We start from the raw sequence: 27,692 nt of genomic DNA, 5'->3' as shown, positions 1-27,692 counted from the left end.
ATGACAGCGGGGGTGCCTCTCCCTTCCCACTCGGAGATAGTATTTCCAGGATCCAAGCTCTTGTCCATGCATGGGGTTGCGTAGCCCTGTGTGAAGTACTGTAGTGAACGCTGATAGCTTGCTCTTGCTATGTGCTGAGGAGGAGTCTGCAAAGCAGGGGTGCCCGAAGTAGGGGGTTGTCGTGGTTTAACCCCAGCCGGCAGCTAAGCACCACGCAGCCGCTCGCTCACTCACCCCCACCCCTGGGATGGGGGAGAGAATCAGGAAAAAAACCTCGTGAGTTGAGATAAAGACAGTTTAATAGGACAGAAAGGAATGAAAAACAATGATAATAATAATATGACAATAGTAATACTAAAAGAATTAAACTATACAAAGCAAGTGGTGCACAATGCAATTGCTCACCACTCGTTGACTGATGCCCAGTTAGTTCCCGAGCCGCGATTCCCCCTCCCAGCCAGCTCCCCCAGTTTATATACTGGGCATGACGTCATATGGTATGGAATAGCTCTTTGGCCAGTTTGGGTCAGCTGTCCTGATGGTGTCCCCTCCCAGCTTCTTGTGCCCCTCCAGCCTTCTTGCTGGCTGGGCATGAGAAGCTGAAAAATCCTTGACTTAGTATAAACACTACTTAGCAACAACTAAAACCATCAGTGTGTTATCAATGTTATTTTCCTACTAAATCCAAAACACAGCACTATACCAGCTACTAGGAAGAAAATTAACTCTGTCCTAGCTGAAACCAGGACAGGGGTTTAGGGGAAACTGGGGTGTTGGCAGAGCAAGGAGGAAAGTGCTGAGGCTGTTCTGTGAGGTGGGTTGGTGTTAGGAGCTGCTTTGGCAAAGGAAAGAGCTCAGGACCCAAGTTAGATCTTTCAAAGTGGTGGTAGATACCTTGTACAGGAGAGAAGCTCATGTTGGGGTGCTGCCTAAGCAGGACCCTCTCCAAAACATTTGGGTGCATGCCTCAGGCTGTCCCCTCTGTGCACCCAGCTGCCTCCATCTGTCTTGGCAAGGAGAAACTGTGTGTGTACGTCAGTAAAGTGAGCCAGGAGAGCCCAGCTGAGAGCTGCTGAGCAAGCAGGGGACAGCTTTAGTTGCCTCACGGCTTTGCTGACCCCAGCTGAACTGTCCGGTCCCCTCGCACACCACGGCTTCGCAGGGTAGAGCGGTTCACCTGCGGGACCATCCGAGTGCAGAGCTGGATTTGGAGCCACTGAGTCACTTCTGCTGCCGCTGTGCGATGGGGGATTCGCACCGGGTCCCTGAATGTTAACCATCTGCGCAATCTGCCGTATAGTTAACGGGCTTTGTAAGCAGCTCATGGTTTGGATTTTGTGAAAGTTTTATGTTGCTTCACGGGCAGTGCACCATGCAGAAACTGGGGGGGGTGGGCTGCAGTGATTCCTACAGCAGGGCTTGCATTACAGATAACAACACATGGTATGCTGAAAGAGGTGCTGATGTTTCCTTCAGAGGCCTGTCATTCCCCATTTGCTTTCAGCAGAAGGATATTCAGGTGGCAGGGGACATTTTATTGCCCTTCAGAAAAGCCATTCACATTTACCTCCAAACAGTTAAAATTCCCTGCTTGTTTGCCTGTTGTTCTGCAGCCTAAGGACTGCTGCCATTCAGGCATCTCATGGCCAAGAGGAAAGTCCTGCCATCCCAATACGGTTCTCCTAACCTCTATAATGGAGCAGTTTAGGTAGGAAGGGACCTTTGGAAGTCCCTAGTCTGGTCTCTGAGTTGTCACAGAAGCTGAAGGAGATGTGTCTGGACTGAGGGGAGATCTGGGAATGGTGTTGTAGGTTGGTCTTCCTAGGTTGGATGGACTGGTGTTTCACAGCATGCTAGCAGAGGGCTGCCTCGTGCTTGACCCATGGGGCTCCTCCTCATCAGGCTTCTCTATCTCTATCCCAATGGTCCTTTTCCAAGGATCTCTCCCAAAACCTCCCTCTGAGCTCTTCTCCCCTTTTCACCCTTTAAGGTGTAGTAACCCCCCCAAACATCCCTCCAGGCAGGCAGCACATGTCCAAGGCTCTGAGGCTCTTCATCCACCATGCTGCACGTAACTTTGGAGAGCCATGCTCAGTTTGCTCATCCTGTTTGGATGGTGGTCAGCAGCTCCATCATTCTGGAGCTGTTGCCAGCACACCCTGTTTGTGCTGCAGGACGGAGGGGGGCTGGCGCGGGCTGCCTTTGGCTGAGTGTGGGGATGAGGCTTTCACGTAGGCTAGATCCTGTGATTGGAAGAAGACACAGACAAATCTGAGAGAGGTGAAGCTGTTTCATGTCACCTGAGAGTAGTAAGCGTTCCCCTAGCAGCCACAGGAATTGCCAGTGACAGTATGTTTCCAGCACAGTTAGCAACAAAAAGAAAAAAAATAAATCAAAACGACAAAAAAAAAAATTCCTGAGTGCACTGAAAGAGCAAATAAGATTACCTTACTGGGCAAGGATATTTGACAGGGATACAGACAGGGAGAGACCTATTCTGGTAGCCCTGTGGCACTGTCATTATATGCCACGTGGGATGTGCTGTTGGGAGCATGCATTTCTCCCAGAGTGTATAAAAAGCTGTCCTTTTCTAATCACCACCCACTTATCACCTTTAGGTAAATCAATACTTACTCATCATTGTAAGATCGTTTCATGCAATCAGTCAAGAGATCCTGAATGAGGAGATCTCTTTCATAAAGTAACTTTTTTCATCAAATTTGAAATGTTTGGAAAAATACAGATGTGCCAGAAAAAATGTTGAACAGAAAAAATATTCCACTCAAAAGTCCGTTTTGAAAATTCAACTTCTTTGTTTCAAATATCAGCTTATGATGAAGTCTTTTGTTGTTTAATGTTTGTTTCTATTATTAGGACATCATGGTGAATCCAAGCAATTTGTGAAAGTGACCCTTTATTTCAGTCCTGGTCAGATAAAAACCATACTTCATACCAGAGGAAAAGCAGAAGATACGCTGAACACCAGAGAGATGTAGGTTTTGAAAGTCTGAGTGTTTGAATATTCAATATTCATTCCTAGCTGTAACAGATACGTAAGTTCAAAGTCTCTCAGCTGTGCAGATCAGATTTCTGCTGGGACCGATTACTCAGCAGTGATTTGTTTTTTGCCAAACCAATTTCCATTTTCCTCCTTTCAAAACCAGTCACCTCACGTTTTGTAGAGACTGTTTTGATGAGTGGTTTTGGACTGCAACTGAAATATTTCTGCTTTTAAGTGAGGTGAAAATGTACTTCTCTCCTAAGTCAGTTTACACCTGTACTTTACTATAAGAATACCTTCCTCGCCTGATTTCTGTGTTGGGTGCCCTATCATCTGGGGTTCAGCAGTGATGCAGGTACTGTCCCTATGGGAGGACGCACGCTCCCACTCACATCTCCAGCTCAAGCTGCTGCCGCTCATCCTCGTCGCCCTGAAGGGCGGCAGTCCCGTCCTGCCCGCCTGAGGAGACGGGGTCCTCTCCCAGCAGCTGGTACCTGGGAGGAGCTGGCTGTCCCAGGTCAGCTAGGGCACCCGGCAGGGGTGCAGAAGCCAGAGTTTCTCATTGTCTGTTGGGAGATTTGCTTTGTGAAACAGCCTGAACGAGATGTAGGTGGTCTTATTTGGAACAGCTCACCTCATTGATGGCTGCCTGAGATCTTTGGTACTGCCCTAAAGCTCAACGAGCACTGGTTTCCAGAGGGAAGACGTGATACACTGGGAGCAGCTCCCCCGTGCACTCAGAAGCTGTAGCTCCCCGTGGATGCGGCTTCCTCCGCTGTGCCAGCCACCGCTCCAGACGTGAGGTTTCTCCCGAGCTTGTTCATCAAGTGGTTTTGATGAAGAGCTCTCAGAGTTGTTCAGCTTCAAAAAAAATGTTTGAAATTCACGCTGTGCTGCTTATTTGTGATTGGCCTGAGAAGTTAGAGGGTTTCTAAGAGTCACTCGGGGCTGTGATTGCAATGAGCAAATGAGCACTTCGAGCCTGAAAGCTTGCAGGTGGGGAGGAAAAGTTTTATTCCCACAAACAGGACTGGGAGAAATTTGAGTAGCAGGGACCACGTACCTAAGGGAAAGCTGTGGAAGAGGAAGAAAACAAGATTTTGCTTCGTAATTTGAGTCTCACCTGGTTGTGCAAATAAACATTTTGTTTAAATTAGCTCCAGACATGACTGCAAACATATATTAGGGGTCCTTCAAATGTTTAAGGACTTTCTTTAAAGTGCTCCTTAATCAAATGCTCTTATCATTGTATCGTGAGTGAGTTGTTTGTATAATTGGTTCCCCTTTTTCCCACCCACCAGCACTGCTGCTTGAGAAGCAGTTTAATGGAAAAACTCTTAAGCAGAAGGCTGTGATTTTAGGAGCTTTGTCATCTCCACTGGTTAGAGCTGCCTTTTTCTGTCTCTTCCAGCTTTTTTCGAATCCTGCCATAACTTGTCACAGCTGGAGCCAAGCTAGAGTGTAGATGTTATCTTCTCAGAAGCTCTGGGCCATTTGGCCAGCCACGGCCCAACCAAGAGAAGGTGTGGGCCATCCCCTCCGGCCGGCCACCTCATCACTAAGCAAAGCCTCGCCGCATGGGCTGTGCTACGGTGTCCCTGCTTAAGTGGGAGAAGTTACTTAAGGTGCAAATATTGCTCAGAGTAGTAAGGAAGCCTTGTGTAAATCTGACAGTAAAGTTGGCTGTTCTCTTGCCAGTAGCCAACTCCATGGCTGGGGGCCATTTCTTGTCTCTGCTTCATTTCCCCAGCTGTAAAAATAGTCTGCTGGGAAAACCTCAGACTCGAGTCTCACAGGAGAGCATTTTCCTCTTGCTTTCCTCAATGCTTCATGCTTTTGGTGTTTTCCTCTCGGGTGCAGAGAGCACTCAGCCCATTACAGGTGCCTGGTGCAGTGATGTGCCAACAGCTATCACAGAAGAAAGAGCTCAGGGAGCTTTTCTAAGCTGCGATGCTGTGGGGTGAGTCCAGATGCTGCTCCTGGCTGTGCCACAAGATGCTTTTCTGCCTTGGGGTGAATTTAAAATTACTTTGGGTTTCAGTGTCCCCACCTGGCTGGAGTGCTAAAAGCATCTGTGTTACAGAGCATATGGAAATGTCTAGGAGGACCATGCGCTGGCTCTGGGAAATGGACTCGTGATGTGGCACTCGACTCCCAGTGCGAACTGGAGAGGTGGTACGCAAGTGCCTGATGGAGGTGCCAGGTTTGCGTGGGCAGGGCTGCCACCAGTGGTGTACCGCTGGTGTGTCCCAGTTGCTGCCCTTCGTTATGGACAATGTGGGTACTCAGAATTGGGGTACTCCCTCACCTGCCTGGGAAGGAGCAGTTGACACTCAGGTGGGCAGAAGACCTGTGGCTGTTTCAGTAGGAGGGAGTGAGCGCCTGGCTTGGAGGTGTCACTTGTTTCAGGGGTCAGGGAGTCATGAGACTGAAGGCAGCCAGAGTCTTGGTGAACGCTTTGAGTCATCAGTAAATACGGGGTCAGGTCCTTTCCAAACGTGTACGGAGATGTATGAGGTTGGTGTTGCTCGCTACAGTGCTGTTACATGATGCATGTTAAAATGGAGGAAAAAATGTTGAATTTATGCTTTCCTGTGTCTTCCAGCTGATGCTTTCCCTTCTGCTCCATCCTTTGCTCCCTTAGCTTGTGCAGTGTACCAGTTAAGCCTGTCCGAGAGTCAGTGGGGCACTTTTAGCAGGTGGGCGAGGGTGCAAAGAATATATCTGCCAAAGGGTGCCCGCTTTTCCTCATCAAATGGATTGACATGGGATGAGCAAAGTGGCAGGTGATACCACCTTGGACTTGCCTCCGTGTTTTTGGCCAAGCACAGTGGATGTTTGCAGTGAAACACCATTTCTTTGGTGACAGGAGATTGAGGCTCTTGGTGGTTATGCAGAGGGTGACTTGTAGCATCACCCAGCTTTCCTCCTGCAGGGGCACCCCATCCACGTCTGTGTAAGAGAAGACGTGGAGGCAAAATATATTTGAGTTATGCAGCATTGCTGTCGGTACAAGGCTAGGTGAAATCTTTTTCAAATTTAAAAATATTCCTTCAAGAAAGAGTGGATTTAGGAAAAAACTCTATATTCAGGTATGTCCAAAGAAAAATGATCAGATAAACCCATTATAATATAAAAAGTTTATGTTAACAGTTTCTTTGGAGGGCGGGGAGAAGCATCTTGGAATTAATAAACTCATCTCCTACAAAGCCTGTGGTACCTGGGGATCCATGAGAGAAAGAGAAGAGGATATTGCTCTAAAGAAGTGGTTGTTTCTGAAAGGGCAGTGCTGAGATGAAGTGCAATAAGATGTTTCTGACAGGAGGCCATGAGGGAACTCTCTCTAGTGTGCACACATACACACAGGCTCCGAGATATAATTATATATAAAAATAAATATGGCTGTTCATTCTGCAACTGGGCCCTAAGCAAATACTAGATTTGTTGGAAAAAATGTCCTCTTTCTTCCATCTTGGTGATAGGATTTGATGGAAGGACGAAAGTACTTACGTGCAAAGACCTTGGAGAAATCTTTTTTTTTTCCTTTTCTGATTATTAATGCCATAAGACAGTAAAAAAACCACACACACACACCCCCCCAACCCCATATTTTTCCATCTATTTGAAACCACTGGCTGGCAGGGCTAGCTAACTTGTATATCAGTAGCAATGCCAGTGGCTGCTTGTTTTAAGCTTGATCCATTCCAGGACACCTGAACATTGCTCTCCTTAGGTCAAACATAAAGAAATAAGTCAAAGCATTTCTTCTTACATGGCAGCCTCGTGCCTGTTCGGTCCCATGGTCAGGACAAGTGTGCTGACACTTAAACTCCAAAAGGTTTTTCTTCCAGCTGGATGTTCATCATGACAGTCAGGAGGAGCTAGAAATGCTCTCTGAAGACTAAAGCAACTAACCAGAGCAAGCATGGCTGGATCAGTCCCTTGCACTGGTGCACACTGGACTCTGGCTTGAAGGACTGCAGAGGAGCACCCAACCTGGGGAGTCTGGTTTTTCTCTCTCATAACTGCTCATGAATAACCCCAAACAGAAACAACTGTGGTTTTTTTTTTCTTACAAGCAGCTTCGTCTTGGGAGAAGAGATGGGGAGCCAGCGCAGCCCCTCTGTGCTGGTAGATCAGGGCTTTATTGCTCGAGTCTGTTTGCAACTGGCTTGTGGTCATTTCTCCATGTGGCAGTCTCTCCTTTAGCTCAAATGATTTTCCATCTGGCCTGATGCTTGCCCCTGTGGAAGGCAGCTGTATCGCCTCTCAGCTTTCGTTTGCTAGGATAAATAAGCCAAAAATGGGCAACCAACTTTCTTGATGCTTCCCACTGATGCTTCCCAGCTGGTGCAGCAATGGAGCTGGATCCGAGTTGTGTGGGTCTGCACCCCCATCTGCGTGTCTCGTCTCTTGCAAAAGCCTTCCGATCCATTAAGCTTTCTCCAAATTACTTTCTCCGTGTTTGGTATATGAATGTCCCATTCCTGTGTCCAAGCTGCCGTGGTGACTTGGGGACGTCCTCTCCTCCTGGCTCCATCCATCGCAGCGAGGCCGGCTGGGTGTTTGGGGCTGGTGCCTCTGGTGCAGCACCAGGGGCTGCAGCATCAACCTCCCGGTTACCCCAGTTGGGTAGGTGAGTATCTTAGCAGGAGAAGAAAATACCAGTAGGAACTGGTCATATTTTCTACTTGTTCTTGCCCGATTTCCACATCTTAGCCATGCAAAATCTGCCAGAAGTTAAGCATTATGCACACCTTGTGAAGGTCTCAAAACTGGAGATGTCATTTGTTTCAGATTATCAGTCAGCTCTGGGAGCTATGGAGAAATCTGTCGACGTCTTATATAACCCCATCCAAGCAATATTTTTTCCACTGTGTGAAATAACTCAGTGAATTTCTAATTACACAAATCTAATTAAAGGCTGAATGTAACGACTATGCCTAATCATAATGATACACCCATTTCATTAAAAAAAAGAAATTGCTTGTGTACAACAAACCACTCAATTTAGTACAGAATTAATATCTGCCTCTCTGGCTGGAGCTGTGCAAGCACCGGCTCGTGTGGGCATCCCTGGGAGGTCCACGCGGCCAAGCGGAGTCTCGTGCGGCTGCGTTGGAAACGCTGGCTCTTTTGTGAGTAGTTCTCAAGAGGTGTCTGTGTAAGATGGGGGTGAGAAAGGACCCTCCCAGCTGGCCAAAGCTTTGAGGGACTATGGTCTGTGCACCATGGCCAAGCGTCCACTGAACTGGGATTTAGTGGATTTTACACCTGAAGCTCAGTGGTGGTAGAGCAGCAGAGGCACCTTTGCTTCATTTTCACGTCAGCTCTATTTGATGATCTGGTCTGCTCTCAGAGACCAAAGGAGCACAAAAAATTATTTATCCCACATTGGAGATCTTTCCTTCTGTGGCTTTCAGTGCGCCTCACCAAAGCCTGGAACGGATGGCACCCATCTGATGAAAGCCTGTTTTGTAAAACTTCTCAGATCTGCTTTTCCCGTGAGGTGCGTCTGCCATCAGCAGCGAGATAAAAGTGTGTAACCACTGCAGCAGGCAAAAAACTAACACCAGCCATGCTGTCTGGGTGCCAGGCAGCTTGCCAGGCCTCTGCTAACTGATGCACTGGTCTATTGAGTCTTCCTTGCAGCTCTAATGCAGTGCCCGCTTTTACAAGAGCTCCAGCAGCATTCCTATCAGAAGGAGATGGTTCACAGCAAGACATGGATCTTCATCCATGCAATCGAGTGCAAGTTGCAGAGGGAATGGCTGCACTTATAGGTCTGGAGTTTTCTATTAATATTTTTGCAGTAGTTTATTGCTGAAATAACTCTTGCAAAAGCACCTGTGGCTTTATCCTTTCCTTACCTTGGTGAATGCAGAAGGAAGTTCATCCTACAGCATGGAGACTGTGCCCAAATTTCTGGCAGGCCTGCAAGAATTCAGATATCAAGGGGAGCCAAATATGGGACAGAGGGAATAATATCAGGGCAGTGAGGTTAAATAGATAATTGATTTTTTTTTTCAGTGCTGGTCTCGGGTGTAAATCCATTGAGGTTAATGAAGTAAAGCAAATTGAATTGAAGAGCCCTGTATGGAAAGCTTAGCCTGGCATATAGCCTGTTTCAGAGGCTCCTCTTGGTGCTCCTGTGGTGTTTTCAATGGCTGCATCTTGGTGTCAGCGTTTTGCTCGCTTATGCCGGGTGAGAGGAGCTGAACTGTGACAGCCACAACCATTTTAACTTGCAACCAAGAAAGCAACCCTCCCATCTTGTTTCTTTACTCAAATACTTGGATATGTGTGTTCGTTGCGGTTTGTTTCTGATCTACCTGCAGTTATTTCGTGGACCTCTGGACCACTTGCTCTGGTGGTGTTGCAAAGCCCCACGGGCTGGAGGCTGCACAGCCCTGAGCTTGCTGCATCTCAGCCCTGCGTTTCTGCAATTCCCTAGGAAGCCCTCCAAGGCATCGCAGTTAGTAGTATCTTTTGGATGAGACGTCAAATATTTGTCACAGAAGCACTTGTGGCACTTTGGCAAGCGTTAGCTCTGGAACTGGAATTAAATTCTGATACAGATCATTGTATCCTGCCAACCGTCCCCTGAGTTGAACTGGTGGGGGGTGTTTGACTTCCCAGCCTGAGCAGGTGGGACGTGGATGCGTGCCGATGGCAGCCGCACAGCTCAGGTGGGACAGGAGGAGAAGGGAGGCCTGGCAGTCTCTGGATTAATGAGCCCATCAGGATTTGGGTGGGAGGTGATACACAGGTGGGTACAAGGTGGGTTTGCTAGAAATGGAGGATCCAGCCATAACTTTTGGGGGCAGAGGAGATGCTCTCCCTGCCAGAAGGGCTGATGCCCAAGCTCACAGGTGCTGGGATCGTGTTGTGCCATGCCTCTTGCTCCAGGCAGGGAGGGGTCCCAGCCCTGGGAGGTGGCATGCTGGCACCAATATGAGCTGTGACCTCTTGGGCCAGGGCTCTCTTGGACCCCGAGTCTTGCACACCTTGCATCTCTGCTGAGCTTCACCCTGGCGGAACCTGCCTCCCTGCGTGCTGTAACACCCACAGTGTTCTGTGGAGGACACTTTGCTGCGGAGATACAAAGTGTTGGCTGTGCCTGGGTTTCCAACAGAGGTGGCCCAAGAGAAAGGGTTGACCTGATGTCTTCTCAGGCCGCAGAGATGCTTCACTGGTTTCTCTCCTGCTAGCCTCAAAGCTTGTGGGAAGGACATGTGTCTCATTACAGAAATGGGTCCAAGGGTTCAGTCACCAGCAGAAAGTCACCTGTCCTTTGCATCACTTATGCCTGGCTGTTAAATTGTGTCTGTCACGGGTAATAGATCATACCCTGTCCATCCCCTGGCTGTTGATGCATTGCTCCGTACAGCTAATTCAGCAGGACCTTTTGCTGCTCATGGCCAGACTTCTGAAAGCTTCTTGAGTCCACTTAGCTCAAGATTTGCTGTTCTAAATGATGCTGACAGTGAGCAGGATGCCTTGTCTTCACTGCAGCCCCCCAGCCGCTGCTTCCCGACACCCGCTGGGCTCTGGCACAGCACTATTTAACCTTGGTAAATGAAACTTCACAGGTGTTACTGGAGAAAAGGACTCTGCCAAGCAGCTCTCCCCTGGGTCTCATCCGTACTTCTGTTCTTGGGCTTTCCTTACGATTACTCAGACTCCTCTAAGAGCAAGATGGGAGCAAAATCAGGCTGAGAAAACCTTAATCTTATCATGGCCTTTTGCAGCATTTTTCTGAAGCTTGGAGATCTTTGGGAAGAACAGAAGAAGAAAGCTTTACAGACCACAACTTCCATCCCAGTTAAACTTCAAGTAACGTCAGCCCTGGTACCCCTGATATGCACTGGGATGCACTGGTATACACTGTTATACATGCAGCAGGTGCTGCAGAGAAGTCGGTGAGTAAGAGATGGTGTCCCAAATGCAGCAAAATACTCCTTCAGGCATATTTGCGTCTTCCTGCCATTTTGTAGTGAAGGACTTCAGGTGAAGACAAAGTTCTCGTGGCAGGGAAGGCACCTGCCTGGGGCAAGGCTAGTATCCAAATGGCCTGGCTGTTCCCCTTGCCCAGGTCTTGGGGGACGCTTCATTCCTGTGTGGCTGATGCTTACGTCTTACCAACCGTGGCCATCTGCAGGCTGGTTGAGATCCCTGGGACATGGCTATTTCAGCGTGAGCTCAAGGACCATCCCTGTCCCTTAGAACTGCCACCTGCCAGCCATGCCACCTTGAAGTTGCATCCTGCTGCTTTTGGCAATGGACCTTTTCCCTGGAGCTCTGGCCCTTTGGGCTGATGAAGAACCAAAACCCATCTGCAGGAGATGCCCAGGTCTGGTGCAGGGCAGGACCCCTGAGGAAGGTGCGGTGGGAGCACTTTGGGCAGCATGGAGCAGCCCAATCCTGCACCAGACATAGGGCATCTCCCACCCAACTCAAGCTGTTGATAGAGCCTCTGGGAGAGATTTTCATCTTGGATCCTACGAACACTGGACAGGTTTGAGCGTGGACCCTGATGAAGCTTGGATCCTGAGCTCCCTATCGTGGTGGCAAAGGGGAGAGCCTTTACCAGAGCAGTGATTTCCATCCCTTGCCATTTCCCTGTTTCTGCACTTTACCCTGCTTTGTGCAGCAGCTAAAAATAATTGAAAGAAAGGCATGAGCCTGCAACGAGGGAAGGGGAGAGGGAACCCCTGTGTCTGCATGAGAAATGAGACTCCCTACAGCTGGCAGGAGCCTGTCCGTCACGCAGGCAGCATGTGTGCGCAGGCTTCAGTCTCTCTTGCAGGATAGTCACTGGCTACATAAATAAACAGGCTCTGTTTTTGTCTTCGGTCACCCTACCAATGCCTCTTGCTAGCCTTGACTTTTTGGCTTGTCTCTGTATTTTTAGCTGTGGGACACCCTGTCCTCAAACCCGGAGAGGACCTGAGTTTTCTCATACCTTTCTAAACGTGTGAAGCCAGCTCTCGTCCTTCTCCGTGTCCCAATTTAGAAAAGGGGAGGGTGGCAGTGCAGTTTCTTCCCACTTGTACCGGTGTAGCTAAGCTGAGGACTTGAGATGTGCATATCCGTTTACCCAGGAGTTTATTGATGGTTGTGCTGGATAAGAGTCTTCGAGAAAGGATGAGGAAGGCATCTCTGTGAGATGCAATGACATAAGGGTAGAGGAGCCCTTGTGTGCAGCCTGGTCCATGGTTACAAGGCGGGCACCCAACGGTCAGGTATAGACTGAAACTGTTCAGTGCGGGGGCTGCTGCCCTGCATGTATCTCCATCAGCGGAGGTAGTACATCTCTGGGTAGCCGTAGGTCTGCGTGGAGCAGGAACCGCGGTGCGTGTGCTTGTCCAGGCTGCACGTGCAGGTGCCAGTTGCACAAGAATTCCGATACCGTTGGGCTGGGGCAGGTTCAGCACAGTGCGAACTGCACTTTTCTCCTTGAGCCTAGAACTGAGGGGGCCTAATATGATTTTCCCTTCTATCTTTTATCTCGTTCATATACAAAGAAGTGGAGGAAAAAAACTCACGCTTGATTACATTCAGCAAAATGCAGTATTTCTTTGTGTTTTACTGAGAGGGGGATGAGGTTGGGAGTTTATTCTCTTTTATTTAAAAGTACAAAATGATTTAGCACAATGAAAAAATTAAATGTCACTTTGAATAAATGATCAAATGTTCTTCCGTTTGGCAAGTGCTGAAACGAGCACATGTTTTATTGTGCGGTAGTTTCAGTCACGCCAAATCCACCTTTGCATCCTTCTCTACTCATGCAGCAGAATCCGCCTTTTCAGCCAGCTGAGCCCTTGCATTTACCCAGCCCTGCTTTCGAAGCCCCCTGCCCCGTCTGAGCATCTCCACCCTGGTCCTTGTCACCGGCTTGGTGGGGCTGTGGGCTCAGCTCCTCGCCATCCTCTTTGCTCCCTCTTTCTGCACCGAAGTCCTCACTCAGACACTTGCTTAGACATAGACTTCAATTTCAGCGTCTGAATGGCTCCCTTGATGTAATTAAGGCTATTTGTGTGCTTGGAGTTAAGTACGTGCTGAAGCACTTTGCTGGATGGAGGCATAAAAGCGCACGAGCTTCAACCGAGCAGTAAAATAGGTTTTACAAGGCACTGGGGGCTGCCAGCCCCGCTCCTCGTCCCGGTGGCTGCTGGTGTAAGATGACCCGGGAATTGTGATGGCTCCCTGCCTTCTGCTGCTGCAGACTAAATGTCCTGAGGTCTGTTGTTTGCGCCGCACTGACGTGTGTCCCTGTAAGATTGTATGACCACCTTGTCCCCTGGGAGAGCCACTCAAGGTCACAGGCTGCTTTCCGACGGCTAGCAAGCCTGCAACGCCCGTACTCGTAATATACTACGGAGATGCTGTTTCAACCTGTCGAGGTGCCCCAAGGCAGGTGGGGTATGGGGGTGCTGGGAGTGAGTCCCAGCCAGGGTACCCCTGCATCCCTATCCCCACATCACGGATGCTGTCGCGGGAAGCAACACGCAGGGGTGGCAGGGGGGTACTTACTTGGTCAGAGGGATAAAAAGTGAGACTGAGCAGACGCAGGCGTAGGTTTTACTTGGTGTGAGCAGGCTCACGTGAGTCCGGCTGCTTGCTGGGTCCCAGGGAAGATGGATCAGCACCACCATGTGCTTCCGTTCTGGCAGATTTGGTGAAGATGGCTTGAGCTTGCCCTTCTTGTCCTCTGCCAAGAGAGGGTGGTGTGGGCTTATGCTGTTATCCCACTGCAAACCAGGTTGGGAGAAGGCATTACATGCTACGCAAGGCTTAGCTGATTTTCAATTAAAGCAGAAATATGTACGTATTTTGGGGGGGCAGCCATAAAGTTCCTTAACAAGAGGCTGCTGCTGGATTTGCATGGGCAATATTACCTGACCTCCCTGTGCAACTGGTGCTACCCAAGCTAATAATTTCCTATCCGAGTGTCAATCGGAACAGCTGAGATATTTTGCATTTTTTAATGGCTCTCTACTGTGCCTGAATTAATGGAAAAAATGGAGTGAAACGAAGATGAGAGTCTTGAAGGGACAGAATGACAAATTGGCTTTAGAGCATGGCAGCAACAAGCACTGTCGGGGGTTCATGCGCTGACCTTTATCTAAACAGAACTGTATGTAACAGATAAGAATATTTAACAGTAAGTAACGTCACATCAGCGCGGAGAACAAAATGACTACATCAAACAGGCAAGAAATCCACTGCAAATTACTCAAAATAGAAATGTCAGCTTCTTTGTATCTGCAACCTGCCTTGTGCTGATGGTGCTGGAATTAGACAGGAGGGCATGCGAGTAAAGAAGCTCTTCAAAATGATTTAGGGCCTGGATAATATATACATAAATGAGTGAGTGAGGCAGAATCAAGCAGAACAACGGCAGGTCTGCTGGACCAGGGTTGTGTAAAATCAAACACTAAACTGAGCTGATAATTGAGTGTGGGGATAAATGTGTATAAACTGGTTATCTCCACTGCTGAAGTTGTGACAGGCGGCTTAGGGTTTCCCTTTCCTTTCCCTTCCATCTCCAGGGGATCCCGGTGCGCTGTGCTTCAGCAGACACCTCTTGCCCCGGTAGCTGAGCCCCTCTCTGTGTTTCATAGATGGGAGGAACCGTTGCTGGCTGGGGATGTTGAGGTGTTTTTCGTTCTGTTTCTAAGTTGGGGTTGTCCCAACTTCCTGGGGGTTGTTCGGAGGGCAGCTGAGCTGGGATGCTGCAGGGATGTCCGGAGGCTGGCATGGGTCTCTGCTCCCTCCAGCCACTGCCACAGGCAGCGTCAGTGCTGGACAAGTGATGAAGAGCAAAGCGATTTGAGCTCCGAGGGGATGCCTGTGTTCGTGCTGCAGACTGGGAGGCAGTCTGCAGTCCCTAATTTAATCTTAAAACGAATGATGGTCTGTGGATGTCCATTCACCAGCGGTGGATTTCATCGGTCCAGATGACAACAAAAGCTGAGTGAGGAGTTAACCCCCTCCTGATCTACCTCCTGCTGTGGAGCATCCCCTGGCCCTGCAGCTTCAGGCCTGGGGTGGACCTTTGTCAGAGTGGTTTGCATCCCTCTGCCCTGGAGTAACCGCCTGCTCGAGCAATGGTGCAAAACACACCAGGGCTTGGGAAATGCGTGTGCCTGATGCCATTATCAGTCCAGGCGTGTAGATGTGGCGCGCCAGCTTGAAGACTTTTCATCAAGCAATCTAGTTCAGAGCCTGGTAAAATCCTGGGGGAGGGAGATGATGTTTGAGCAGTCCCTGGTGAACCCCCCCTTGCTCCGAGTGGAAACCCTGTGGGCCCAGCCCTTCCACCTGGGAAAGTCTCAGTCATTTCAGGGAGGGTGCTGGGCAGCTGCTATTCCTTAGAAATATTTATTGCCAAAAACTGGCAGCAGGTGATGGGAGACGATCCTGGAGCTGAGCATGGGATTGACACCTTGCTGTGCTTTTTGTATTGATGGCTGCAGACGTGGAGCTCATCAAGGTGTGATCTGTCCTCCTGGGCTGAAACAGGCTGTGCTGTCACCCGCCAGCCGAGACACAGGTCAGTGCCGCTCCGAGCCCGTTCATAGTCCCCTCTTAAACTTCAGCACAAACAGTCGAGGTAATTCACTCAGCCCAGACCTCGGGAGATTGTTCAGAAAATGTACAAATCTAGTAAAAAGCCCAGCCCTAGACATAGTGGGTTACAGTCATTCTTGGCTTCATTCCCCTAAAGCTAGCGGTGATGCAAGGGAAAAAATATCTGGTTTTACGCTAAAAGGGCCCTTGTGCCCAGCGTAATAGATTATTTCCTAAGCATAAATTAATTTATCCGCATGACCAACTGTGGGAAGTGTTATTAGCCTCAGTTAGTAGAGGCGAGGTTGAGGCAGAGAGCTGGAGCCCAGGGTCATGAGGGGGAGTCTGGGGAAGAGCCAGGAACCGCTCCTGAATCTCTTGAATTTCTGGCTGGTACCTTAAAGGCCAACCCTGTCTGCAGTGCCTTACCCAACCTGCAGTCCTGCTGGCCACCGATTAGTTTTGTTGTCAGCATTTTCCTGGTGAGAGGAGGCAGCAAGGTGCCTCCAGATTAGCAAGGTTGTGAAAAATAGCTTTCCAACTGGCCTGGTGACCTTTTGACAGCAGGAGAGAATTTACAGGCAGAAGGAGACGTCGTGATTTAAAATTAGAAACGATGGGGACCTGTATCTTTGCCCCTTGAAGTGGAACAGGAAAACTGACCTGTCCCTGATCCCATCCTGGGCTGGGACACGGTTTAGGGTTTCATATCTCCATTACAGAAAATACTCTGGGCTGCCTGCCTCGGGAGCTGCGTGGCTCGTGGAGCAGGACTGCGTGGGGAAGTGTGGGAGAGGGGAGGGAGCAGAGCCGGCTCCCAGCGCACGCCGCAGGCAGCATCTCTGCCTAAAAGCTACTGTGCAAAGTTCAGCTCCGCTGGTTCAGTCAGTAAAAGTGTCTGATACGCTCAGCTGCTAAACAAACCTAGCCCAAGGTTGGATGAGCAGATAAGTTCCAATTAGAGGATCTGAATATTGATTCATGGGGGAGAAAATATGACATTAAAGGATCACTGGAAGACTGAAGGCGAACTGACGTATTGCTTAAAATGAAAGGATGTGAATTTGCATCAGAATATAGGAGCGGGGTTTTGACAACGACAGGCAACTGCTAATTAAAGTGCATCAGTTAAACGGAGTTCCTCTCTATTTTGTCTCCCATGGCTGGAAGTACAGAAAAGGCACTTGTTGGAAAAATAGGCAGTATTTAAATCCAGGGTGTTACTGATACCATCCAGAAAGGCACAAAGGGTAGAAATCTCTGCTCTGACTCACGTTTCAGGCACCTCTTTTTCAGGAGGAACGTACAGTCATATCAAGACCAACCAAGCAGACAAAGCAGGAGCCTGGGAATGCTCTTGCTCTGAGCTGAGCCACTCTGCATTTGTTTTGAAGTCAAATGGTTTGGTTTCTCCACGTTTCCTGCCGGTCTCTCCTAGCACTCGGGTGGCACTCTCCCCGCAGAGTTTGGAAGGGCCCTGGAGGGCAGACGAGTGCCAAAACCGCCGTTGTGCAGAAGAGAGGCTGGGGCACAAGCGGGTCCAAGCTCCCAGCCCGCATGGAAAGCCCATGCCAGAGAATATCTCAGCATGGAGGGACACATGTGATGAGTCTGATTTTGGGCTTCCTCAGATGGAAAAGTCTCAGTGGTGGAAGCTGTTTTGGGAAGGCTTGAGCCAACTGAGCTGCCCTAAATCCTGTGAAGACTCTCTAGCAGCACGAAAGATGGACTCCAGGTCTCCTTTCCCTTATAACGACCCTGTGTTGGTGAACAACTCCAAGCGAGCAGCATAACCCCTCTGCAGAGCTGTCCTTGCTCTTCCTTGGTTCTGCTCTTTGCAGAAGGTCAACTGAAACCCTCAATATTAACTTGACAAAAGCGTTTCATCGCTTTGTTCCTCCTGGTGCTGGAGCACAGAGAAGGGGGCTGGGCGACCTGAGGGGAAGCAGAAACCCTCTCCCACCCAACTCAACTCCCAGGGCAAACTTCAGCACCTTGAGGTTACTTCCATAGTGGTGCACTCCGGTCTTGCCTGCAAGCATCAAACCCAGACAGACGTTTTATCCAGGACAGCAAGAGGAGGCAAAGCGATAACCGGAGAGGAAGAAGCAGGAGCAGCAGATTTAGCACTGCCATCTCTGTGTCACACGAAGGCACGTGGCTGTGCTGATGTACCTCCACTCGCCCGTCCTCTACGCCAACACCAGCGCTGCCCCGCATTTTGCAGGGACTGTTGCTGTGCCCCAGCACATGATGCTGAAATCACCTTCTTTTCCTTTCAAACCACTTGGCTTCATAAAGATGCCATTTCTTCTCTCCCATTTCAAAAGGAATTTCTTCTGAGAAGTTTGAGGGAACAAAGGAAGAAAGAGGAAAGGAGTTTTCAAGTTGCACCAGCCGATTCTTGCTGAGACATGCTGCTGGTGTCAACCTTTTTTATGCGCATCTAGAGCTGGTGCCATTTCACACCTGCTCCACGCTTGTTTTTAAATGACACATAATTATGATAGGCAGTGTAAAGATGAAGCTTCATCCCCAATTAAATTGCATTTTCTGTCTTTTCATTTCCTGCCCCAGTTGAAGAGGAAACCCCTGGAGAGCAAGATCTTTAAGTTTAATGAAGTAGGAGGTGCCTGCAAAATTAAAGGTGATCTTGTTTATTAGGAGAAAATCAGTGCTGATATATAGTGTTTCCAGAATATTCTGCTTCTGTGTGATGCCCTGGGGAGTGTTTCAGGTTACTGGAAATGTCGGTGTAAGAATCTCAGGTCATCAGATGAGAGAGCATCCAGTCCGTGATAGCTGCTGTTCAGAAACGTGTATGTCCCCACTGCAGCACTGGGCTGGTCCCTCTTTACTTCTTCTGGAGTCCCCGATCAATCCCACAGCCGGTGCCAGCGCAACGGCTCGTGTTTGGCACGTGGCCCTGGGGAGAAAGAGGGGCAGCACCAGTCCCGCGGGTACAGCCCTGCGGGCCCTTTGGGCGAGCGAGAAGGGCACGTCTCCTGTTTTGTACAAAATACTTTAGATACCCCCGGAACAGACTTTCTGTTTGCAGGTCTTCTGACGTCGGCGGTTAGCAACCGGGACAGAATTGTGGCTTTGGGGGAATTAGAAGATGTTTTCATCGGGGTCTTCATCCCCGCACGAGGTGGGGGTGCGAGCGCGGTGCTGGGGTGACATTCGCTGTGCTCTGAGCCCTGCGGGACTGCGAGCACCACGTACCAATCCCACCGCTTCGCTGGGCAAGTTCCCTTTGCTGCTTCATCAAAATTCAGCCCATTGAGGTGAGTCCCCTGCCCTGAGGATGAGTCTTGGGTTTTTAAGGGTCTATGATATATCTTAGTCAGTATCTACGCTATTTCATCCTTTATTCCTTCCCCCAACTTCCTCTGAATGCCATCCAGCCCCCATGATTTATTACCCTTCAGCGCGTTTCGCTTTTTGTTGGAGAATTTATATTTAATTTTTATGCCCGTTATCATTCAGGGAGAGAAGGGAAATGCTTTGGGAGCCCAGAGTGAAAATAAAACAGCACATTTTAGTGCAGTTACTTTGTTTGAAAGATGCTGTTGTATTTTGGCAGGGTACTTACCTCCTTCCTCCTTCACTTTTGCATCGTGGGTTGAAGTGGTTCTAGAAAAATCAAAGGACGGTGCACTGCACTGATTGACTCGAGCCTTACAAGGGCTGGAGTCTGCCGCCTCTGCTGCCTGAATTCATTAGGACTCATGCAGTAAAGAGGAATTCAGTATTAGAGCAAGACAATTTGGTCTTTCATGTAGCTGTACATTTGGGAAATGAGGGATTATGTAGCAGCAGAGGTGGGCTTCCTTTTCTTAGCTCCCTTGATCTTGCTAGTGGTGAGGGTTTTCTATGCCACCTCCTGTACAGCTTCCACCTGAGGTTATCAGGCAACTGTGTAGACCTCATCTGGGTCTAACTTAACATTAAGGGACACAAAGAGATGCAGTAATTTGGCCCTTGGTCTCAAAGAGGTGCACAGAGGAGCCAAGAGCAGAACTCGGAGCTTTTGATGCACCATGTCCCTCTGTCCCTCATACTTCTCCTCCCCTCGCACACTTTTGGGTTGTTCTTATCAGCAGGAGAAGGCTTTAGGAGCAAGATAAGCACTTTTGCCTCAGTCAAGGCATCTGGGTGAGTTTGGGAGGAGGATGGGGAAGGCATTCAGAACTTCATCCAGATCTCAGGTAAAATCTCTGTTCCTCCTTCCTCACTGGGATTTGCTTCTGTAATTCTCCATCTGCCCCGTTCTGTCTAAGCAACGGTGAAGTAGGGACCTTCAGGGCTCTGGCAGGTGTGATCGGAGCAGCCCATGAGCCATTTGCTTTTCCACATCCCTAGTGTCTCTGAGAGTTTTGATGTTCAGGGCTCTGCTCAGACCTGGTTTGGCCTCAAGTTTCTCTGACTCTCTCCCCTCTTCTGCATCTCTCCTGCATGAAGGCCCGTTCTCATGTCACTGCTGCACTCGTCGTTGATTCCAGCACTTTACATATTCAGTTGAACTTCTGAGAGATACTACCAGATGTCTGGAGAGGCTCAATAAACTTGAATGATGGATCCATTGAAATGGAGGGGAACTGAGGAAACAGCACTGGGAAGTTCCTCATCTTGAATGCTTTGTTGGGTTCTTGGATGACGGGAGACGTGGCCACGTGGCAGCGTCCCCTGCTTTTATTTTTTTCAATGTGGTGGCTTTTTCACGCAGAGCTTTCAACCCCTGTGCAGGAGGGATTATCCATTGGTGCACTGCCAGTGTGCAGAGACTTCTGCTGTGAAAGCCAGTGTTGTCATCTCTGATCAGCTCATTAGATATGTGTGACCTCGTTGTTGGTTGAAGCCCAGCACTTCATTTCTCTGTCTCTTTAGTGCTTTCTCTGTTTTAATTAAAAGCTCCATTCCAGTTTGACCTTTTGCAATGCTGTGGCATAACTGAGACTGAATTGAGCCTCTAAGTACAGAGGGTCTCTCCTGGCAGGCTGGGTGGATGAACTATAACCGTTCACCCTAACATTTATGATGACTGGCAGGAGCCCTGACTGCCCCTCCTGCCCTCCCCATGGGATCGGGCAGCCCACGGATCTGAGTATTTCACAGAGCAGGGTGGAAAAAGTATTGTTCTTACAATAAAAGCCATGGTTACTCAGGAAACATTGCTTGGAAGGCAGGAGGTGGGAATCATCACCAGTTTGAGGAGGGTGGAGAAAGCAGAGCAGGAATCTCACAGTGATTTATTGCCTCTGTTGTAGATCATCGCTAGCCCGAGAAGGCTGATTTGAAGGAATGGGTTTAAATCACTGGATCTTGTTAATGGCTGAGGGAGTATGGAGACCTGGATCCAGTTCCCATCAGCTCTGGACTCTGTAGGCTGTGAGCTCGGAGGGGCAGTCCTTGTCCCGGAGCTCAGGGCTGGAGAGCACAAAGCACAGAGGAGGTCTCGCTACATCCCATCCATTCAACCACAGCTCCCAGCTCCTTGCCCAGACTGCTGGGACCGGGGGAGGAGTCGGTGTGCGTTTGGTTGCAGAGGAGTGAGGATTTGGTGAGACCTAGATCCCACCTCTAAAGCAGTTAGCCTAGTTCTTATGGGGTGAGCGACCACGCTCTGCAGCCTGCCCTGCGAGGAGCATCGCCTGCCAGCCTGACTGTGCCGACACTGCTGCACCCGGAGCCTGTTCAGCAGGCGCTTGGGTGTCGCCCAGCATAAAAATGCCGTAAAAAGTCCTGCAGCTCCCGCTTCTGAATTGTAACGTCCTGGTTGCGTTTCTACCTGGCAGGTCTCTCAAGGTGACGCATCAGTGCACTGCGTGCAGTCCAGCCAGGTATCTCAGCCCACGGCAGGGAAGGGAAAAGACCTTAATTTAAAGTCCCAGGAGGTATCCTGGCAGCTCGGGGGACCCAGAGGAACTGACTTAAAGCAGAACATTTCAATTCCGCCAACAAAATGTTTCAATTCAGCTTTGCCTGACCCAAAGCAAAATCTTCAGTTTCAAAACACATTTTCAAAACGGGAGGAAAAAAACAAACCCATGAAAAAGTTTCTGCTTTACTGTGGGATATTTCAGTTTGAAGAAACTCTTTTTTCCCCTGAACAAATCCCAGCCATCGTGGCCAAAAATTTTTGCCCACCTCTGTCCGCTGGTTACCTTGTTCTCTGCAAGCATTAACACGATGTAGCAGTTCTTGTGGGATTTCTCGTGCCTGAGCCAATCCAAACCACCTCCCCAGCAGCTATCCCAAGTACTCAGCCCTGCGAACACAACCGACTCTGTCCGCTCCGGTTTGAGCTCCTCGCTAAGCAGCTCAGAGTCTTAGCTCAGAAAGTCCTGAGTCTGATCCTTGCAGACAACCAGCCAGCAGCTTTTCTTTCCAATACAGCATACCCTTCTCTGCTGAGGGTTAGAAAGTACTGGATTATCTGCTTACCGCAACTGGCAAAAAAACCTCTGTGTCCTGATTCTTGCAGGGTGAAGCTGAGACCGTAGAGGGGTGCTGCGCCTGCTCCCAGACCAGTGACGGGAAGGACTGACAAACCCCAAGTGCCCACACCAGTCCCGGTAAGTAACTGTGTCTTGAGGTACCTTTCGACGTGAGGAATGGTGGGAGAGATCCCTGCAATTCCCAGCTGCTGCTGTTCTGCTGTGCGAGGTGGGACTTGGCACTGAGGTTTGGGGCAGCAAGGACACCTCACTTGAGATGCTGAATTGTATGAGTGGGCTTCATTCTGGATTCAGGCTGAAGGTTTTCTCTCTTTGAGCCTGCTGAAAGTGGCCTCATCCTGGCCTGGTGTAAGTGTTCAAGGAGTCAAAGGTTGATGGATGTGCTGAGAATCTGCCATTCCCTTGTGTGCTGCTGGCAATAGAAATGAGATTGCTTTAATTACACCCTGATGGGCAGATTGTGATCGTTTTGGACATGGTGGGTTTTGGCATGTTTTCATTTCTGATTCATTGCTTGTATTTCTTCTAAAAGTTATGTTTGCAGTTTGTTGTGAGCGAACGTGAATACGAGCGTGACTTCTGGGTAATGTAGAGGTGGACTCTGCTCTTGACTTTCCTGGTGCACACCCCAGAGCAAGAGGTTGCAAAGAGAAGCTGGGGAGAAGTGCTGCACACGGGGGACGTTGTGCTCGGGGCAGACACGCACCTTGCAGAGCTGGTGGTGTGGTGAAGGAGGGTGCCCAGAGTTTGATCAAAACCCTGCCTCTGCACAGGGTAAGCAGAGCATCCTCATGAAAATGGGCTGGGAGAAAGCATGCTCCTGGTATTTCCTTGAACACCAGCAAATCGGGGCTGTGTTTCTTAGCGCTTCAGTGAGGACAGAGGAGTTCCCCCATCCCCAAAAGGTACAGCAGTGTCCTCAGGCCACAATTAGGGAAAATAACCAACTCCAAAGTGCTAACAGACATGGCACTGTCAGGACATGAGCTTTAACATCCCCCAGACCTAGGCTGGCCAGGTAGGCTGAGCTGAAAGCACCTCTTTGAAGGAGAGGTTTTGTGGAGGGATGGGAGAGGGTTTAGGGATCAGGTCCAGTGGCAGTGTGACTTAAGTATTGGGAAACGCTGGTCCAGGAATCACTGTGACTATTAGAAACTTGCTGTGCTTCCTGAGCAATGAAGTCAATGAAGACCTGAGCTGGGAGATCTCCTCCTGGTTTTGTGGGAGTTTTGTTTCAGTAAGAACGGAGTAACGGGACTCTAGGTGATTAAAACCTGGAGTTTGCTTCAGCAGAGGGTGAATGAAGATTTCAGGGTGTAATCGTAGTATGCACAATTCATGACCTGAAGATGGAGCAGGTGTAATGTTTTCAACAGTGTTCTTTCCCGTCCAGTGGGATGCATAAAAGCAGGTCCTCGGTTTCCAGTTCGGCGGGGTTTACAGTCCTGGTGTAACACATTTGTTTTAATTGGTATCGTGGTTGGGTTTTTCCTTGGGAGCTTAGATAGGAGAGAGAAAAAATAAATGTGATCAGGTAAAACTTGTTATCATACGGGTAGGAGCTCTGCTGTTGCTTGGTGGACCCCAGGAGATACCACGTACAGTAAATAAAGATCCAAGAGGTTTACACTTCTTACCTTACTTGGAAATCTAATCCAGGAAACTCCAAATAACAGAGGAGTAAAGATTCACCTGAACTTTTTCAAACCAAAATCAGGCAGTTGAAGGAGAAGAGGAATTTGGGTTTGCTTACGATTTGTCTAAAACCATTTTCTGCTTCTAGCTTAATATACCTTCCCTTAGTAGTAGCGAGAATATCTTGACGCAAAGTAGGACTAAAAAATTCTGACATACAGATATGTTAAACAAATGAGCTGGCTAAAAACCCTTTTCTGCATGAATAAGAGAACTACTGTGCCCTAATTCCATAGACCAGGATTTAACTCAGCAAATGAAATTATGGGATTCAGCAGCATTGAAGAAATACCTTATTATTTTAGTATTCAAGACATTTTTAAAAAGTACACTGCCAGAAGTTTTTCAAAGTTTTGTTTTGCCTGTTGGCATATTAAACGGTGCTTTAAACTATGGAGCCTTCTTTTCATACAAGGTTTTTACTGTAAGTGCAGAAAAGTGTCTTTTATTCTGCGTGCACAGACTGCAGGGCTTGAACTGCAGCACCTTCTTCAATCCGTGAGTTCTTCACATTCACAGGACTTCTGAACTCTTGAACGCTGCTGGTTGATTATTTGCTTTTTCATTTTTCACTTCTCCCTCCAATTATTATTGTGAGCGCACAGAATAAAGGTTGATTCCAGAGGGAGCTGTGAAACTACCTATTTCTTGGGGGATGCAGAAAAAGCTGTGAAAATATCTGTCATTCAGGCAATTGGAGAAGAGCATTGAGAGTAACTCTGGAGAACTAGGAAGGCTGATGAAAATGCCCATTATTCCGGCAATGCAGGGAAGGTCACAGAAATACCTGTTATTGAGTCCACCCGTACAGGGTTGTAAGTGTCCCGTAGTGAGAGGACACACAGCATCCTTAGGTACCTCAACAAAAACTGGATGGGTGAAATTTTCTGTCTGTCTGCTTAGAAAAAACACAGTGTCAGAGCGGAGTTGGACACATCACAGTGTCTAATCACAAATAAATGCAGACTGTAATCACTTGGTCAGGTCATTTATCAGCTCCGGCAGTTCCTGTCCTTCCAGGATTAGGACGGCACCCAGTAGCCCTTTAAGCTACGATCTGGTAGTGACCTTCTTAGCACCCTGTGGGCCAAGGAAGGAAGCGATGTAACAGGTTTCTTAATTTAGACAAGACGATGCGGGTCAGGAGGAGGTTGCAGGTAGGTGCAGGCGCAGATGCTGGTAGGTGCAGGCTCTGGTTAAGGGCTGCAGCGTCCGGTGCGGAGGAGGTTGCGGGACAGGAACGGTGCATTCACAGGGTTCGTGATCAAGTCTAAAAAAGCCTAACTGTGGGACTGGGTTACCCTCTGTGCCTAAGATACCTTTGTCAAGGAAATGAATGGGCAGTAGGATAACTCATGTGTCTCACTATACGGTTGTAATTCTTTCCAGGGGCTCTCCAGGTGTCACGAACCATCAGAAAACAACCTCAGCCCTTTAGGAGCAGCAGTAGTGTACCAAGCTGTGAGAGCAGGGATAGCCTCCTGTTCACTTCTGGCTCTGCTGTTTGCAATGCTCTCTTTGCAGCTCTAACATTTCAACAAGAGTGGGCAAGCACTTCATGCCTGGCACAGACTGGCTTTGCCCTTTGTGGCTTGTTTTTTCTCTCTCTTTTTTTTTTTTTTTTAATTATTTATTCCTCTGTAGGCGATTAGATGGCGGGATTTCTGCAGCGTGGATTCTGATGTGTGCATGCACAAGTTCTTTGTTTCTCTTCATACTTTTGCAAGCACGTGCTGGGAAGATTATTGAATGCAATTATCTCATCGGCAACATCCCTTCCCAGCACAGGGATTACAGTGGAGGAGCAGGTGAAGATGAAGTGCCGAGTAGCTCAGAGCAGGGTGCAGTGCACTTGGCTTTCTGAGCCCTATTACCAGCCCCATGGGTTTCTGACCATGACAGACTTTGTGAAATGCAAGTATTTGCAAGAGTGCAGTAAAATTCAGTTGTCTTCAGTGGCTTGTGAGTTTTTGAAATCCTCAAAGAAAGGGAGACGAAACCCAAATAATTGAAACTACCCTCAGACAGTTCCCAGTAGATACAACAAAGGATGTGGTTTTGTTCAGTGATAAAAGGGAGAAGAGGGTTCAGACCTGCCACCGCTGTCTGCTGCAGAGCCCAGAGCGTGGTCCTAGCAGTGAGAGCGATTGCCAGCGACTGACAGGGAGGTGCAGAAATTGGGGTATGATGCCCATTCGTACCATTGCTTCTGCGGGTGGAGTGCTGGACATGCGTGCTGTCACCTGCAGCCTGCTTTGGCTGTTGGTTGCAATGCAAACTGTTGAGTCAAAATAGACCTGTGTAAAAAACAAAAAAAAAGAGCCCTTCTAGGCAAACTAAGGAGTGGAGGCAGGGAGAACTGGTTAAAAAGCTGCCTGGAAAGTGAAGCCAGGGTCTGTCACAACCATGCTGTCTCTCTGTAGACCCAGTGACCCCAGGCTGTCCCAAAAAATGAAAGGGGACCGTGCAGATAAGCAGATTCAAGCATGCACACACCCAACACGCTCCAGCAGCGGGAACCTTGAGACTACCCAGAGAGGACAAATCTGTCTTGACACTTTCTACCAAAGTTCTGGGAATCTGGGTGCCTCTGAAGAGTTTTTCTTTTGCTATAGACTCAGTGTGGTGAGGTCCCCTATGAAATAAGGCCATAAATCTTGTCTCAAGAGGCAGAGCTGACATGGTGGCTGTGAACCGTGGACGGGGAGAATGGTGGTCTGGGCTGTGGAGGACACAAACAGAAATTCCCTCCAAAGCTAACGCGCCCCAGTCTTTACAGTAAATAAATGCAAAGACCCAGTTAAAAATCCTTTCTAAGTAGACTCTCTGGAAGGATTGCCCACATGTCTGTGCTGGAAATAATCTGATGGCATGTGTGATATTTGTGAGAGGTTGGCTGGAGGATGTTCCCAGGCAGCTGGTTCATCTGGAACAGGTTTTGTCTTGAGTAGGTCCATGGTCGCCCGGTGAGAGCAGGCTGCGGAGCCTGCCTCGCAAATGCAAGGTGAGAGGAGTGCTCTCCTCACGCAGAGACCCCGGTCCGTGACTGCTCTCTTTAGGGAAGCAATGAGTTTTGGGCTAGAAAAGCCATGTTCTTGGCACTCAAGTTTTTTGTGAAAGCAGAGCGTGTCGGGGGTTGTTTTGATTGCAGATGATGAGGAGTCATTTAGCGGTTGCAAGCACCAGGAGCGCGGTCTGCAGGCTCGGATCCTGGTGTCAGCCAGCTCTGAAGTTCTCTGAGATGGAGCCGTCCCCTCCCTTTGCCCCCGCATGCATTCTGCCTGTGCGGAACTGAGCTTAGCTGGCTTTGAGTGGGAACCCAACCAGTTCCGATAAAGGATCAGATTTTCCAGCAAGAGCCAAGTCCTGACACGCTGAACTGCCATTCTTCACGCTGGAGCCTTCAGAGGTCGATGCCGGGTGCTGACCTTCTCTGAGAAGCTGTTTCCTCATTTCTGCCCATGCCAGGCTCTGCTAGGGGTGAGTTAGTGGAAGACGAGGGCTAGTTAACCCTTTATAAACAGCCTCATTGCTCTGTCCCTGTGGTTACCTGTGCTTTTAAATAAGCAAATTAATTGCATGAAGCTCTCAACCGCTCTGCCAAGACAGCAGGAAAGCTGCGGTGTTTTCAGATGCCGAGTGATGGATCGCATGACAGGCCATTGCCAGCAGCTCTACCTGGACGACCCTCCTGCTCTGGACCTTCCAGCTGATTGTGTAGTCTGCAAGCAGAAAGTTATGTAGCTCAGTCATTTCTTGGTATGTGAGAAGAGCAGAGTGTTTGGTGTTATTTAAGGACAGTAGGGCTGAACAGAAAATCAAAAATGTCTTCACATAGCATACATGATCCAGTGGATTCCACTGTACCTGGTTTGCGATTTAAAACCTTGATAAACCAGAAAAACTCAAGCATATGTCTAATTTTAAACCTATAAATTCAGTCAAAACTCTTACACTCA

At 48.8% G+C, this 27,692-nt stretch overlaps 1 protein-coding gene across 2 annotated transcripts in view; it reads left to right on the top strand.

Moving 5' to 3' along the window:
• RALY (RALY heterogeneous nuclear ribonucleoprotein) overlaps positions 1-27,692 on the top strand; it is a 141,505-nt gene that overhangs the window by 28,675 nt on the left and 85,138 nt on the right. For both annotated transcript variants that reach the window (XM_050907576.1, XM_050907577.1), the window contains exon 2: positions 22,065-22,155. The gene's annotated coding sequence lies outside the window, so the exon portion shown is untranslated. The remainder of the gene's footprint in view (positions 1-22,064; positions 22,156-27,692) is intronic.

The sequence above is a fragment of the Gymnogyps californianus genome, chromosome 17 (genome assembly GCF_018139145.2).
Source record: "Gymnogyps californianus isolate 813 chromosome 17, ASM1813914v2, whole genome shotgun sequence".
NCBI classification, from domain to species: Eukaryota; Metazoa; Chordata; class Aves; order Accipitriformes; family Cathartidae; genus Gymnogyps; species Gymnogyps californianus.
This window is presented reverse-complemented; position numbering and strand designations above follow the sequence as displayed.